The following is a 17,699-nucleotide window of genomic DNA, read 5'->3' as shown; positions in this document are numbered from 1 at the left end:
CAGTCTGATATGCTGTTTTTAAAAGAGAGAGCTCTAAGCAGTATACACTTGCAGTGTTTTCTATACATTAAGTTAGATTTTAAAGGGAAACTACCTGTTTCCACAGAATCATTCCACTTCTAAATGATGGTACACCATCTCAGGTTGTCACCACTGCAGTATCATCACAGTCTGATATGCTGTTTTTAAAACGGAGAGCTCTAAGAAGTCTTATACACTTGCAGTATTTTCTATACATTCGGTTACATGTCAAAGGGAAACTACCTGTTTCCACAGAATCATTCCACTTCTAAATGATGGTACACCATCTCAGGTTGTCACCACTGCATTAACATCACAGTCTGATATGCTGTTGTTAAAATATAGAGCCCTGAGGTATCATTTACACACTGTATTTTCTATACATTCAGTTACATGTTAAAGAGAAACTACCTGTTTCCACAGAATTATTCCACTTCTAAATGATAGTACACCATCTCAGGTTGTCACACCTGCAGTATCATCACAGTCTGATATGTTATTGTTTAAATATAGAGCCCTAAGATAACATACACACTCTGTATTTTCTATAGATTTAGATAGATGTTAAAAGAAAACTACCTGTTTCCACAGAATTATTTCACTTCTGAATGATAGTACACCATCTCAGGTTGTCACTCCTGCAGTATCATCACAGTCTGACATGCTGTTTTTAAAATAGAGAGCTCTAAGCAGTATACACTTGCAGTATTTTCTATACATTAAGTTAGATTTTAAAGGGAAACTACCTGTTTCCACAGAATCATTCCACTTCTAAATGATAGTACACCATCTCAGGTTGTCAGCACTGCAGTATCATCACAGTCTGATATGCTGTTTTTAAAATAGAGAGCTCTAAGAAGTCCTATACACTTGCAGTATTTTCTATACATTCGGTTAGATGTTAAAGGGAAACTACCTGTTTCCACAGAATCATTCCACTTCCAAATGACAGTACACCATCTCAGGTTGTCACTCCTGCAGTATCATCACAGTCTGATATGCTGTTTTTAAAATAGAGAGCTCTAAGAAGTCCTATACACTTGCAGTATTTTCTATACATTCAGTTACATGTTAAAGGGAAACTACCTGTTTCCACAGAATCATACCACTTCTAAATGAAAGTAAACCATCTCAGGTTGTCACTCCTGCAGTATCATCACAATCTGATATGCTGTTTTTAAAATAGAGAGCTCTAAGAAGTCCTATACACTTGCAGTATTTTCTATACATTCGGTTAGATGTTAAAAGAAAACTACCTGTTTCCACAGAATTATTTCACTTCTGAATGATAGTAAACCATCTCAGGTTGTCACTCCTGCAGTATCATCACAGTCTGATATGCTGTTTTTAAAATAGAGAGCTCTAAGCAGTATATACTTGCTGTATTTTCTATACATTCGGTTAGATGTTAAAGGGAAACTACCTGTTTCCGCAGAATCATTCCACTTCTGAATGACAGTACACCATCTCAGGTTGTCACCACTGCAGTATCACCACAGTCGGATATGCTGTTTTTAAAATAAAGAGCCCTGAGGTATCATATACACTCTGTATTTACTATACATTCGGTTACATGTTAAAAGGAAACTACCTGTTTCCACAGAATCATTCCGCTTCTAAGTGATAGTACACCTTCTCAGATTGTCACCCCTGCAGTATCATCACAATCTGATATGCTGTTTTTAAAATAGGGGATTCTAAGCTGTCTTATACACTTGCAGTATTTTCTATACATTCAGTTAGATGTTAAAGGGAAACTACCGGTTTCCACAGAATCATTCCACTTTTGAATGATAGTACACATCTCAGGTTGTCACTCCTGCATTATCATCACAGTCTGATATGCTGTTTTTAAATTACAATGCTCTACGATGTCCAGTCAACTCTGTATTTTCTACAAATTCAGTTAGTTGTTAAAGGGAAACTACCTGTTTTCACAGAATTATTTCACTTCTGAATGATAGTACACCATCTCAGGTTGTCACTCCTGCAGTGTAATCACAGTCTGATATGCTGTTTTTCAAATAGAGAGCCCAAGAAGTCCTATACACTTGTGGTATTTTCTATACATTTGGTTAGATGTTAAAGGGAAACTACCAGTTTCCACAGAATCATTCTACTTCTGAATGATAGTACACCATCTTAGGCTGTCACTCCTGCAGTATCATCACAGTCTGATATGCTGTTTTTAAAATATAATGCTCTACGATGTCCAGTAAACTCTGTATTTTCTATACATTTAGTTAGATCTTAAAGGGAATCTATCAGTTTCCTCAGAATCATTCCACTTTTAAATGATAGTAAACAATCTCAGGTTGTCACCACTGCAGTATCATCACAGTCTGATATGTTGTTTTTAAAATAGAGAGCTCTAAGAAGTCCTATACACTTGCAGTATTTTCTATAAATTCAGTTAGATGTTAAAGGGAAACTACCTGTTTCCACAGAATCATTCCACTTCTGAATAATAGTACAACATCTCAGGTTGTCACTCCTGCAGTATCATGACAGTCTGATATGTTATTGTTAAAATATAGAGCCCTAAGACACCATACACACTCTGTATTTTCTATACATTCAGATAGATGTTAAAAGAAAACTACCTAATTCCACAGAATTATTTCACTTCTGAATGATAATACACCATCTCAGGTTGTCACTCCTGCAGTATCATCACAGTCTGATATGCTGTTGTTAAAATAGAGAGCTCTAAGAAGTCCTATACACTTGCAGTATTTTCTATAAATTCAGTTGAATGTTAAAGGGAAACTACCTGTTTCCACAGAATCATTCCACTTCTGAATGATAGTACACCATCTCAGGTTGTCACCACTGCAGTATCATCACAGTCTGATATGCCGTTTTTAAATTATAATGCTCTAAGGTGTCCAGTAAACTCTGTATGTTCTATGCATTTGGTTAGATGTTAAAGGAAATCTATCTGTTTCCACAACATCATTCCACTTCTAAATAACAGTACACCATCTCAGGTTGTAACTCCTGCAGTATCATCACAGTCTGATATGCTGTTTTTAAAATAGAGAGCTCTAAGCAGTTTACACTTGCAGTGTTTTCTATACATTAAGTTAGATTTTAAAGGGAAACTACTTGTTTCCACAGAATAATTCCACTTCTAATTGACAGTACACCATCTCAGGTTGTCACCAATGCAGTATCATCACAGTCTGATATGCTGTTGTTAAAATATAAAGCCCTGAGGTATCATATACACACTGTATTTTCTATACATTCAGTTAGATGTTAAAGGGAAACGACCTGTTTCCACATAATCATTCCACTTCTAAATGATAGTACACCATCTCAGGTTGTCACTCCTGCAGTATCATCACAATCTGATATGCTGTTTTTAAAATAGAGAGCTCTAAGCAGTATACACTTGCTGAATTTTCTATACCTTCGGTTAGATGTTAAAGGGAAACTACCTGTTTCCACAGAATCATTCCACTTCTGAATGCAAGTACACCATCTCAGGTTGTCACTCCTGCAGTATCACCACAGTCTGATATGCTGTTTTTAAAATAGAGAGCCCTGAGGTATCATATACACTCTTTATTTACTATACATTCGGTTACATGTTAAAAGGAAACTACCTGTTTCCACAGAATCATTCCGCTTCTAAATGATAGTACACCTTCTCAGATTGTCACCCCTGCAGTATCATCACAATCTGATATGCTGTTTTTAAAATAGGGGGTTCTAAGCTGTCTTATAGACTTGCAGTATTTTCTATACATTCAGTTAGATGTTAAAGGGAAACTACCGGTTTCCACAGAATCATTCCACTTCTGAATGATAGTACACCATCTCAGGTTGTCACTCCTGCAGTGTAATCACAGTCTGATATGCTGTTTTTCAAATAGAGAGCCCAAGAAGTCTTATACACTTGCAGTATTTTCTATACATTTGGTTAGATGTTAAAGGGAAACTACCAGTTTCCACAGAATCATTCTACTTCTGAATGATAGTACACCATCTTAGGCTGTCACTCCTGCAGTATCATCACAGTCTGATATGCTGTTTTTAAAATATAATGCTCTACGATGTCCAGTAAACTCTGTATTTTCTATATATTTAGTTAGATCTTAAATGGAATCTATCTGTTTCCTCGGAATCATTCCACTTTTAAATGATAGTAAACAATCTCAGGTTGTCACCACTGCAGTATCATCACAGTCTGATATGCTGTTTTTAAAATAGAGAGCTCTAAGAAGTCCTATACACTTGCAGTATTTTCTATAAATTAAGTTAGATGTTAAAGGGAAACTACCTGTTTCCACAGAATCATTCCACTTCTGAATAATAGTACACCATCTCAGGTTGTTACTCCTGCAGTATCATCACAGTCTGATATGCTGTTTTTAAAATAGAGAACTCTAAAAAGTCCTATACACTTGTGGTATTTTTTTAAACATTCGGTTAGATGTTAAAGGGAAACTACCTGTTTCCACAGAATTATTTCACTTCTAAATGATAGTACACCATATCAGGTTGTCACCACTGCAGTATCATCACAGTCTGATATGCCGTTTTTAAAATTATAATGCTCTAAGAGGTCCAGTAAACTCTGTATTTTCTATTAATTCATTTGGATGTTGAAGGGAAACTACCTGTTTCCACAGAATCATTCCACTTCTGAATGATAGTACACCATCGCAGGTTGTCACCACTGCAGTATCATAACAGTCTGATATGCTGTTTTTAAAACAGAGAGCCTTAAGATGTCATATACACTCTGTATTTTCTATATATTCGGTTAGATGTTAAAGGGAAACTACCTGTTTCCACAAAATCATTCCACTTCTGAATGATAGTACACCACCTCAGGTTGTCACCCCGGTAGTATTATCACAGTCTGATATGCTGTTTTTAAATTAGGGGGCTCTAAGATGTCCAGTAAACTCTGTATTTTCTATTAATTCATTTGGATGTTGAAGGGAAACTACCTGTTTCCACAGCATCATTCCACTTCTGAATGATAATACACCATCTCAGGTTGTCACTCCTGCAGTATCATCACAGTCTGATATGCTGTTTTTAAAATAGAGAGCTCTAAGATGTCTAACACATGCAGTATTTTCTATAAATTCAGTTAGATATTAAAGGGAAACTACCTGTTTCCACAGAAACATTCCACTTCTGAATGATAGTACAACATTTCAAGTTGTCACCACTGCAGTATCATCACAGTCTGATATGCTGTTTTTAAAATAGAGAGCTCTAAGAAGTCCTATACACTTGCAGTATTTTCTATAAATTCAGTTAGATGTTAAAGGGAAACTACCTGTTTCCACAGAATCATTCCACTTCTGAATCATAGTACACCATCTCAGGTTGTCACCACTGCAGTATCATCACAGTCTGATATGCCGTTTTTAAATTATAATGCTCTAAGGTGTCCAGTAAACTCTGTATGTTCTATGCATTTGGTTAGATGTTAAAGGGAATCTATCTGTTTCCACAACATCATTCCACTTCTAAATAACAGGACACCATCTCAGGTTGTTACTCCTGCAGTATCATCACAGTCTGATATGCTGTTTTTAAAATAGAGAGCTCTAAGAAGTATACACTTGTGGTATTTTTTTAAACATTTGGTTAGATGTTAAAGGGAAACTACCTGCTTCCACAGAAACATTCCACTTCTGAATGATAGTACAACATTTCAGGTTGTCACCCCTGTAGCATTATCACAGTCTGATATGTGTTTTTTAAATTTGGGTGCTCTAAGATCACATATGCACTCTGTATTTTCTATCAATTCATTTGGATGTTGAAGGGAAACTACCTGTTTCCACAGAATCATTCCACTTCTAAATGATAGTACCTCAGGTTGTCACTCTTGCACTATCATCACAGTCTGATATGCTGTTTTTAAAATATAATGCTCTAAAATGTCATATACACTCTGTATTTTCTAAAAATTTGGTCAGATGTTAAAGGGAAACTACCTGTTTCCACAGTATCATTCCACTTCTGAATGATAGTACACCATCTCAGGTTGTCACTCCTGCAGTATCATAACAGTCTGATATGCTGTTTTTAAAACAGAGAGCCTTAAGATGTCATATACACTCGGTATTTTCTATATATTCGGTTAGATGTTAAAGGGAAACTACCTGTTTCCACAAAATCATTCCACTTCTGAGTGATAGTACACCACCTCAGGTTGTCACCCCTGTAGTATTAACACAGTCTGATATGCTGTTTTTAAATTAGGGGGCTCTAAGATGTCCAGTAAACTCTGTATTTTCTATTAATTCATTTGGATGTTGAAGGGAAACTACCTGTTTCCACAGCATCATTCCACTTCTAAATGACAGTACACCATCGTAGGTTGTCACCACTGCAGTATCATCACAGTCTGATATGCTGTTTTTAAAATAGAAAGCTCTAAGAAGTCCTATACACTTGTGGTATTTTCTATACATTCGGTTAGACGTTAAAAAAAACTAGCTGTTTCCACAGAATTATTCCGCTTCTAAATGATCATACACCATCTCAGGTTGTCACTCCTGCAGTATCATCACAGTCTGATATGCTGTTTTTAAAATAGAGAGCTCTAAGATGTCTAACACATGCAGTATTTTCTATAAATTCAGTTAGATATTAAAGGGAAACTACCTGTTTCCACAGAAACATTCCACTTCTGAATGATAGTACAACATTTCAGGTTGTCACCCCTGTAGCATTATCACAGTCTGATATGTGGTTTTTAAATTTGGGGGCTCTAAGATCACATATGCACTCTGTATTTTCTATAGATTCAGTTAGATGTTAAAGGGAAACTACCCGTTTCCACAGAATCATTCCACTTCTAAATGACAGTACAACACCTCAGGTTGTCATCCCTGCAGTATCATCACAGTCTGATATGCTGTTTTTAAAATGGAGAGCTCTAAGATGTCCAATAAACCCTGTATTTTCTATACATACAATTAGATGTTAAAGGGATTTCCACAGAATCATTCCACTTCTGAATGATAGTAGACCATCTGAGGTTGTTATTCCTCCAGTATCATAACAGTCTGATATGCTGTTTTTAAAATGGAGAGCTCTAAGATGTCCAATAAACCCTGTATTTTCTATACATACAATTAGATGTTAAAGGGATTTCCACAGAATCATTCCACTTCTGAATGATAGTAGACCATCTGAGGTTGTCATCCCTGCAGTATCATCACAGTCTGATATGCTGTTTTTAAAATGGAGAGCTCTAAGATGTCCAATAAACCCTGTATTTTCTATACATACAATTAGATGTTAAAGGGATTTCCACAGAATCATTCCACTTCTGAATGATAGTAGACCATCTGAGGTTGTTATTCCTCCAGTATCATAACAGTCTGATATGTTGTTTTTAGAAAATAATGCAAGTGTATAGGACTGCTTAGAGCTCTCTATTTTAAAAACAGCATATCAGACTGTGATGATACTGCATGAGTGACAACCTGAGATGGTGTACGGTCATTTAGAAGTGGAATTATTCTGTGGAAACAGGTAGTTTCCCTTTAACATGTAATTTAATGTATAGAAAATACTGCAAGTGTATAGGACTTCTTAGAGCTCTCTATTTTAAAAACAGCATATCAGACTGTGATGATACTGCAGGAGTGACAACCTGAGATGGTGTACTATCATTCAGAAGTGGAACGATTCTGTGGAAACAGGTAGTTTCCCTTTAACATCTAATTGAATGTATAGAAAATACTGCAAGTGTATAGGACTTCTTAGAGCTCTCTATTTTAAAAACAGCATATCAGACTGTGATGATACTGTAGTGGTGACAACCTGAGAAGGTGTACTGTCATTTAGAAGTGGAATAATTCTGTGGAAACAGGTAGTTTCCCTTTAACATATAACCGAATATATAGAAAAAACTGCGTATATGAAACCTCAGGGATTTATATTTTAACAACAATCTATCAGACTGTGATGATACTGCAGTGGTGACAACCTGAGATGGTGTACTGTCAATTAGAAGTAGAATGATTCTGTGGAAACAGGTAGTTTCCCTTTAAAATCTAACTTAATGTATAGAAAATACTGCAAGTGTATACTGCTTAGAGCTCTCTATTTTACAAACAGCATATCAGACTGTGATGATACTGCAGGAGTGACAACCTGGGATGGTGTGCTGTCATTCAGAAGTGAAATGATTCTGTGGAAACAGGTAGTTTTCTTTTAACATCTATCTGAATGTAAAGAAAATACAGAGTGTGTATGGTATCTTATGGCTCTATATTTAAAAATAACATATCAGACTGTGATGATACTGCAGGTGTGACAACCTGAGATTTTGTACTATCATTCAGAAGTGGAATGATTCTGTGGAAACAGGTAGTTTCCCTTTAACATCTAACTGAATGTATAGATAATATAGAGTGTACATGACATCTTAGAGCTCTCTATTTTGAAAACAGCATATCAGACTGTGATGATACTGCAGTGGTGACAACCTGAGATGGTGTACCGTCATTTAGAAGTGGAATTATTCTGTGGAAACAAGTAGTTTCCCTTTAAAATCTAACCGAATGTATAGAAAATACTGCAAGTGTATAGGATTTCTTAGAGCTCTCTATTTTAAAAACAGCATATCAGACTGTGATGATACTGCAGGAGTGACAACCTGAGATGGTGTACTGTCATTTAGAATTGGAATGATTCTGTGGAAACAGGTAGTTTCCCTTTAACATCTATCTGAATGTATTGAAAATACAGAGTGTGTATGGTATCTTAGGGCTCTATATTTAAACAATAACATATCAGACTGTGATGATACTGCAGGAGTGACTACCTGAGATGGTGTACTATCATTTAGAAGTGGAGTGATTCTGTGGAGACGGGTGGTTTCCCTTTGACATCTGGCCGAATGTGTAGAGAATGCTGCAAGTGTATAGGACTCCTTGGAGCTCTCTATTTTAAAAACAACATATCAGACTGTGATGATACTGCAGAAGTGACAACCTGAGATGGTGTACGATCATTTAGAAGCGGAATGATTCTGTGGAAACAGGTAGTTTCCCTTTAACATCTATCTGAATGTATTGAAAATACAGAGTGTGTATGGTATCTTAGGGCTCTATATTTAAACAATAACATATCAGACTGTGATGATACTGCAGGAGTGACAACCTGAGATGGTGTACTATCATTCAGAAGTGAAATAATTCTGTGGAAACAGGTAGTTTCCCTTTAAAATCTAACTTAATGTATAGAAAATACTGCAAGTGTATCCTGCTTAGAGCTCTCTATTTTAAAAACAGCATATCATACTGTGATGATACTGCAGGAGAGACAACCTGAGATGGTGTACTATCATTCAGAAGTGAATTAATTCTGTGGAAACAGGTAGTTTTCTTTTAACATCTATCTGAATGTATTGAAAATACAGAGTGTGTATGTTATCTTAGGGCTCTATATTTAAACAATAACATATCAGACTGTGATGATACTGCAGGAGTGACTACCTGAGATGGTGTACTATCATTTAGAAGTGGAATGATTATGTGGAAACAGGTAGTTTCCCTTTTACATCTAACCGAATGTATAGAAAATACTGCAAGTGTATAGGACTTCTTAGAGCTCTCTATTTTAAAAACAACATATCAGACTGTGATGATACTGCAGGGGTGACAACCTGAGATGGTGTACTGGCATTTAGAATTGGAATGATTCTGTGGAAACAGGTAGTTTCCCTTTAACATCTATCTGAATGTATTGAAAATACAGAGTGTGTATGGTATAGGGCTCTATATTTAAACAATAACATATCAGACTGTGATGATACTGCAGGAGTGACAACCTGAGATGGTGTACTATCATTTAGAAGTGGAATGATTATGTGGAAACAGGTCGTTTCCCTTTAACATCTAACTGAATGTATAGATAATATAGAGTGTATATGACATCTTAGAGCTCTCTATTTTGAAAACAGCATATCAGACTGTGATGATACTGCAGTGGTGACAACCTGAGATGGTGTGCCGTCATTTAGAGGTGGAGTGATTCTGTGGAAACGGGTAGTTTCCCATAAACATCTAACTGAATGTATAGATAATACAGAGTGTATATGATACCTCAGGGCTTTATATTTTAACAACAGCATATCAGACTGTGATGATACTGCAGTGGCGACAACCTGAGATGGTGCACCGCCAACTAAAAGTGGAATGACTCTGTGGGAACAGGTAGCCTCCCTCCAACATGTCACTTAATGTATAGAAAATACAGTGTGTATATGATACCTCAGGGCTTTAAATTTCAACAACAGCATATCAGACTGTGATGATACTGCAGGAGTGACAACCTGAGATGGTGTATTATCATTCAGAAGTGAAATAATTCTGTGGAAACAGGTAGTTTCCCTTTAACATCTAACTGAATGTATAGAAAATACAGTGTGTATATGATACCTCAGGGCTTTATATTTTAACAACAGCATATCAGACCGTGATGATACTGCATTGGTGACAACCTGAGATGGTGTACCGTCAATTAGAAGTGGAATGATTCTGTGGAAACGGGTAGTTTCCCTTTAACATCTAACTGAATGTATAGAAAATACAGTGTGTATATGATACCTCAGGGCTTTATGTTTTAACAACAGCATATCAGACTGTGATGATACTGCAGGAGTGACAACCTGAGATGGTGTATTATCATTCAGAAGTGAAATAATTCTGTGGAATTAGGTAGTTTTCTTTTAACATCTATCTGAATGTATAGAAAATACAGAGTGTGTATGGTGTCTTAGGGCTCTATATTTTAACAATAACATATCAGACTGTCATGATACTGCAGGAGTGACAACCTGAGATGGTGTACTATTATTCAGAAGTGGAATGATTCTGTGGAAACAGGTAGTTTCCCTTTAACATCTAACTTAATTTATAGAAAATACTGCAAGTGTATAGGACTTCTTAGAGCTCTCTATTTTAAAAACAGCATATCAGACTGTGATGATACTGCAGGAGTGACAACCTGAGATGGTGTACTATTATTCAGAAGGGGAATGATTCTGTGGAAACAGGTAGTTTCCCTTTAACATCTAACTGAATTTATAGAAAATACTGCAAGTGTATAGGACTTCTTAGAGCTCTCTATTTTAAAAACAGCATATCAGACTGTGATGATACTGCATGAGTGACAACCTGAGATTGTTTACTATCATTCAGAAGTGGAATGATTCTGAGGAAACTGATAGATTCCCTTTAAGATCTAACTAAATGTATAGAAAATACAGAGTTTACTGGACATCGTAGAGCATTATATTTTAAAAACAGCATATCAGACTGTGATGATACTGCAGGAGTGACAGCCTAAGATGGTGTACTATCATTCAGAAGTAGAATGATTCTGTGGAAACTGGTAGTTTCCCTTTAACATCTAACCAAATGTATAGAAAATACCACAAGTGTATAGGACTTCTTGGGCTCTCTATTTGAAAAACAGCATATCAGACTGTGATTACACTGCAGGAGTGACAACCTGAGATGGTGTACTATCATTCAGAAGTGAAATAATTCTGTGGAGACAGGTGGTTTCCCTTTTGCATCTGGCTGAATGTATAGAGAATACTGCAAGTGTATAAGACAGCTTAGAACCCCCTATTTTAAAAACAGCATATCAGATTGTGATGATACTGCAGGGGTGACAATCTGAGAAGGTGTACTATCACTTAGAAGCGGAATGATTCTGTGGAAACAGGTAGTTTCCTTTTAACATGTAACCGAATGTATAGTAAATACAGAGTGTATATGATACCTCAGGGCTCTTTATTTTAAAAACAGCATATCAGACTGTGGTGATACTGCAGGAGTGACAACCTGAGATGGTGTACTGTCATTCAGAAGTGGAATGATTCTGTGGAAACAGGTAGTTTCCCTTTAACATCTAACCGAATGTATAGAAAATACAGCAAGTGTATACTGCTTAGAGCTCTCTATTTTAAAAACAGCATATCAGACTGTGATGATACTGCAGGAGTGACAATCTGAGATGGTTTACTATCATTCAGAAGTGAAATAATTCTGTGGAAACAGGTAGTTTTCTTTTAAAATCAATCTGAATGTATAGAAAATACAGAGTGTGTATGGTATCTTAGGGCTCTATATTTAAACAATAACATATCAGACTGTGATGATACTGCAGGTGTGACAACCTGAGATAGTGTACTAGTATTCAGAAGTGGAATGATTCTGTGGAAACAGGTAGTTTCCCTTTAACATCTAACCGAATGTATAGAAAATACTGCAAGTGTATAGGATTGCTTAGAGCTCTCTATTTTAAAACAGCATATCGGACTGTGGTGATACTGCAGAAGTGACTACCTGAGATGGTGTACTATCATTTAGAAGTGGAATGATTCTGTGGAAACAGGTAGTTTCTCTTTAACATGTAACCGAATGTATAGAAAATACAGAGTGTATATAATAGCTCAGGGCTCTATATTTTAAAAACAGCATATCAGACTGTGATGATACTGCAGGAGTGACAACCTGATATGGTGTACTATCATTTAGAAGTGGAATGATTCAGTGGAAACAGCTAGTTTCCCTTTAACATGTAATCGAATGTATAGAAAATACAGAGTGTATATAATAGCTCAGGGCTCTATTTTTTAAAAACAGCATATCAGACTGTGGTGATACTGCAGTGGTGACAACCTGAGGTGGTGTACTATCATTTAGAAGTGGAATGATTCTGTGGAAACAGGTAGTTTATCTTTAAAGGAATAGTCTACCCTTTTGCCATATTAAACTATGTTATTATCTCAACTTAGACGACTTAATACATATCTATCTTTTTTCAATGAGTGCACTGTAAAGCGCGTCGTGAATGTGTTAGCATTTAGCCTAGCCCCATTCATTCCTATGGTACTAAACAGGGAAGCCACTAAACACTTCCGTGTTTTCCCTATTTAAAGACTGTTACATGAGGAGTTATACCAGTAAGTATGGTGCCACAAAATACAACTTTTGTTTGGTACCAAAGGAATGAATGGGGCTAGGCTAAATGCTAACACATTCACAACACGCTGTACAGTGCACGCATTGAAAAAAGATAGGTATGTATTAATTCGTCTAGGTTGATGTAATAACATAGTTTAATATGGCAAAAGGGTAGACTATTCCTTTAACATCTAACCGAATGTATAGAAAATACTGCTATTTATACTATTTTTAAAAACAGCGCATCAGACTGTGATGATACTGCTGTGATGACAACCTGAGATAGTGTACTAGTATTCAGAAGAGGAATGATTCTGTGGAAACAGGTAGTTTCTCTTTAACATCTAACCAAATGTATAGAAAATACTGCAAGTGTATGGGACTTCTTAGAGCTCTCTTTTTTTAAAAACAGCATATCAGACTGTGATGATAATGCAGTGGTGACAACCTGAGATAGTGTACTAGTATTCAGAAGTGGAATGATTCTGTGGAAACAGGTCGTTTTCTTTTACTGACTCCCTATTAAATGCAAAGCAGTTCTGTGTCAACCACCCTGTACAGCCTAGCAATTTTATAAACCACCTAAAATACCCTAGCAAAGGCTTATCAGCCTCACCTCACAATCACCAAGAAAACCCTAGCAACCAATTTAAATACTGTAGCCTAGCAACAGCCTAGCAATCAAATAAAATGTCACAACAACAGCCCAGCAACCACCCTTAATATGCTAGCATCCTCATAGTAATCCACCATAATATCTCAACAACAGCCTAGCAATAACCAATAACACCATATCAACAGTATAGCAACCACTAATTATACCCTAGCAACAGTCTAGCAATCACCCAGAAAACAAGAGCAATAGCATAGCATCCAACAAGAATGCCACAACAAGAGCTTAGCAACCACACATAATACCCTAGCAACTGCCAAGTAGCCTCACAGAATGCCAGTGCAACCGCTTGGCAGCCACCCATGGAACCCTGGCAACAACTTAAAACAGAAACAGAATGCAATAGAAACAGCATAGCAACCACCCATAATACCCTAGCAACAACTTAAAACAGACACAGAATGCAACATAAACAGCCTAGAAACCACCCATAATACCCTAGCAACAACCTAAAGAACCCTAGCAACAGGCAAGCAACCACACAGAATGCAAGATAAACCCCCTAACAACCACCCATAATACCCTAGCAATGACCTAAAACAGATACAGAATGCAACAGAAACAGCATGGCAACCACCCATAATACCCTAGCAACAACCTAAAGAACCCTAGCAACAGCCAAGCAACCACACAAAATGCAAGAGAAACCACCTAACAACCACCCATAATACCCTAGCAACAGCCTAGCAACCACACAGAATGCAAGAGAAACCGCCTAGCAACCACCCATAATACCCTAGCAACAACTTAAAGAACCCTAGCAACAGCCAAGCAACCACACAAAATGCAAGAGAAACCGCCTAACAACCACCCATAATACCCTAGCAACAACTTAAAGAACCCTAGCAACAGCCTAGCAACCACACAAAATGCAAGAGAAACCGCCCATAATACCCTAGCAATGACCTAAAACAGATACAGAGTGTAACAGAAGCAGCCTAGCAACCACCCAGAATACCCTAGCAACAACTTAAAGAACCCTAGCAACAGCCTAGCAACAACACAAAATGCAAGAGAAACCGCCTAACAACCACCCATAATACCCTAGCAACAACTTAAAACAGATACAGAATGCAACATAAACAGCCTAGCAACCACCCATAATACCCTAGCAACAACTTAAAGAACTCTAGCAACAGCCAAGCAACCACACAGAATGCAAGAGAAACCGCCTAGCAACCACCCATAATACCCTAGCAACCACTTAAAACACACACAGAATGAACAGAAACACCCTAGCAACCACTTAAAGAACCCTAGCAACAGCCTAGCAACCTCACAAAATGCAAGAGAAACCGCCTATAATACCCTAGCAATGACCTAAAACAGATACAGAATGCAACATAAACAGCCTAGCACCCACCCATAATACCCTAGCAACAACTTAAAACACACACAGAATGCAATAGAAGCAGCCTAGCAACCACTTAAAGAACCCTAGCAACAGCCTAGCAACCACACAGAATGCAAGAGAAACTGCCTAGCAACCACCCAGAATACCCTAGCAACAACTTAAAACACACACAGAATGCAACAGAAACAGCCTAACAACCACTTAAAAAACCTTATTAACAGCCTAGCAACCACACAGAATGCAAGAGAAACCGCCTAGCAACCACCCAAAACACCCTAGCAACAACTTAAAGAACCCTAGCAACAACACAAAATGCAAGAGAAACGCCTAACAACCACCCATAATACCCTAGCAACAACTTAAAACAGACACAGAATGCAACAGAAACAGACTAGCAACCACCTATACTGCCCTGGCAACAATTTGAAGAGCCCTAGCAACAGCCTAGCGACCACACAAAATGCAAGAGAAACTGCCTAGCAACCACCCATAATACTAGCAATGACTTAAAACACACACAGAATGCAACAGAAACAGCCTAGCAACCAAATAGAATGCAACAGAAACAGCCTAGCAACCACTTACAGATCCCTAGCAACCACACAGAATGCAACAGAAACAGCCTAGAAACCACCCATAATACCCTAGCAACGATTTAAAATACACACAGAATTCAATAGAAATATCAACAAATTAGGTGAGAAACTTTTATTTTGAAATCATTCCTCTCGTGCATTTACCGTAATGCCTAATATATGTGCACACAGAAAAAAACGTGAGGGCTAGTTTGACCGTCTTTTTCAAAGTGGAGGGTGGCTTGACCGCAGTCCCTTGTCGCTGTGTTGATGGTGGCTTACGGTATGTGTTGTTGTTGTTGTTACGTAGCATGCTGCTAACTTTTCACTGTACATATAACACTAACGATTTGCGCGCTATATTGCAGCTTGGCTTTCCATCCGTGCAGTGGTTTTGTTGCTACAATCTAGCCCTCCTGTTCTTCTTGATGTAGTTTTACGGTTGCTTTAGCGAGGAGCTGTTGACTGCCCTTTCCGGTAAGTGAGCGCTGTTTTTGTATCACAAGGTCAGGTTTATTTAAAAAGGGCTGGATGATTAAAGGGTGGGTTTTTGGTAATGTGTAGTCCCTGTATTCCAGCGTAACCGTGGGTGATCTGAATGCTGTGCATGCTTGGCCGTGGCTTGATACTGAAGCCTACCTAAAACTTTTTATCTATCCGCTTGTGGTAAGTCGAGGTAAGGGTATTAGTGGGGAATATTAATTGAAATCTGGGATCTGCAATGATACAGGCTATGTTTGTTTATATTTTGTAGGATTCTCCCTTTCACTTTGGCTGATTATACATTTCAGCTTTAGTTTCATTTTCTACCGCCGCTGTGTGCTGCATAAACTTTGCTAAATTGCACAGTATTATGCTGGGAACTGTTGCTGCTGTCTGGTTTCTGTGAAGTGTTCAGTTATATGGAAACGTCCTGCTGAGCGGAGAATCGCGTAGCATACTCGAGCTAAGCGTCTGTGTTTGTCGGTCTCAATTGTAGCCTTACTGCTGCTGCTTAACTTTTGTTTTCTTTTCTTTTTTTCTGAATAATTGTATGTGGATTTTTGCATTCGTTATTAGTTAGTTTAAATTGTATTTCTTTATTTTGTTCTTGTTTAAATATTTGTGTAATGGAGTGTGTTGTGACTTTTGTGATTTATTTTGTGTATGTCTGACCAATATTATTTTTGATATTTATTTTGTGTTTAATTTTCTTTCAGGAGCTGAGGTCCCCACGGGTGAAGGATCTGGTGGTGGTGGTTGTACTATCCCAACATTTGCTGTGTTACACCTTTTTGGAGTGTATGATTTGTAATTTAAGTTCACGGTGTGGTGTGTATATGAAGTGTGCTCTTTGACAACGTGCGCCGGTGATCACTCCTGTGGGTAACCTCAGCCCTGTTTGTTATATTTGTTTTGATTTATTCTGTATCCAGCTGCCACTTACCGCATCATTTGCAGTAAGAATATTGTTGAGATCTGAAGTGATGCGATCCATCTTGTCTCGACATTGAACTGATTGGAGGTGTAACATACTCCTTTTAAAGAAAAATTAACTGTTCTATTTTTTATTACTGATTAATAAATTTTGTATTTTTGATACTCATGTTCTCTGCCTGCCTTTAATTATATATGAGAAGTGAACCTGTGTGACCTAGGGGTCATTTTTGTTTCCTGGGTAGTTCCCAGGTGGCGTAGTCAAATTCCCCTGCAAGTAGGTGAACTTGCATTGATAGCAGTAGAGCGACCTCGCCACACATCCAGTAAGCAGTTACACATTAAGATCAAGGTAAACTTGCATAAGAATATTTTTAAAACCTATTAAAATGATCAACTACAGAGAGAAAGATCATTGTCAAGAGAGAAATGACTACATAAACAATAATCCATCTCCTTTCTGTCAAACATCCATGTAACCAAATTCAAGGTTATTTAGGGTAGAAGTGCTTTACTCAACTAGCCGTCAGTTCATTGTCTTGGTTTGTGCTTGCTGGATCGAGTCGCTCTCTCTCTCTCTCTCTCTCTCTCTCTCTCTCTCTCTCTCTCTCTCTCTCTCTCTGATGAATGCATGCATGAGACACTAATGACAAATAAAGATCTAGATCATAATAAAACAATACGGCAAT

At 37.4% G+C, this 17,699-nt stretch overlaps 1 long non-coding RNA gene across 1 annotated transcript; it reads left to right on the top strand.

Annotated features, from left to right (window-relative positions):
- The first annotated feature begins 15,847 nt into the window (after positions 1-15,847).
- LOC129455175 (uncharacterized) lies at positions 15,848-17,175 on the top strand. The gene is made up of 2 exons (XR_012371289.1): positions 15,848-15,877; positions 15,963-17,175. It is a non-coding gene; the product is annotated as an uncharacterized lncRNA (long non-coding RNA).
- Positions 17,176-17,699: the final 524 nt, after the last annotated feature.

The sequence above is a fragment of the Misgurnus anguillicaudatus genome, chromosome 9, assembly GCF_027580225.2.
Source record: "Misgurnus anguillicaudatus chromosome 9, ASM2758022v2, whole genome shotgun sequence".
Classification (NCBI taxonomy): Eukaryota; Metazoa; Chordata; class Actinopteri; order Cypriniformes; family Cobitidae; genus Misgurnus; species Misgurnus anguillicaudatus.
This window is presented reverse-complemented; position numbering and strand designations above follow the sequence as displayed.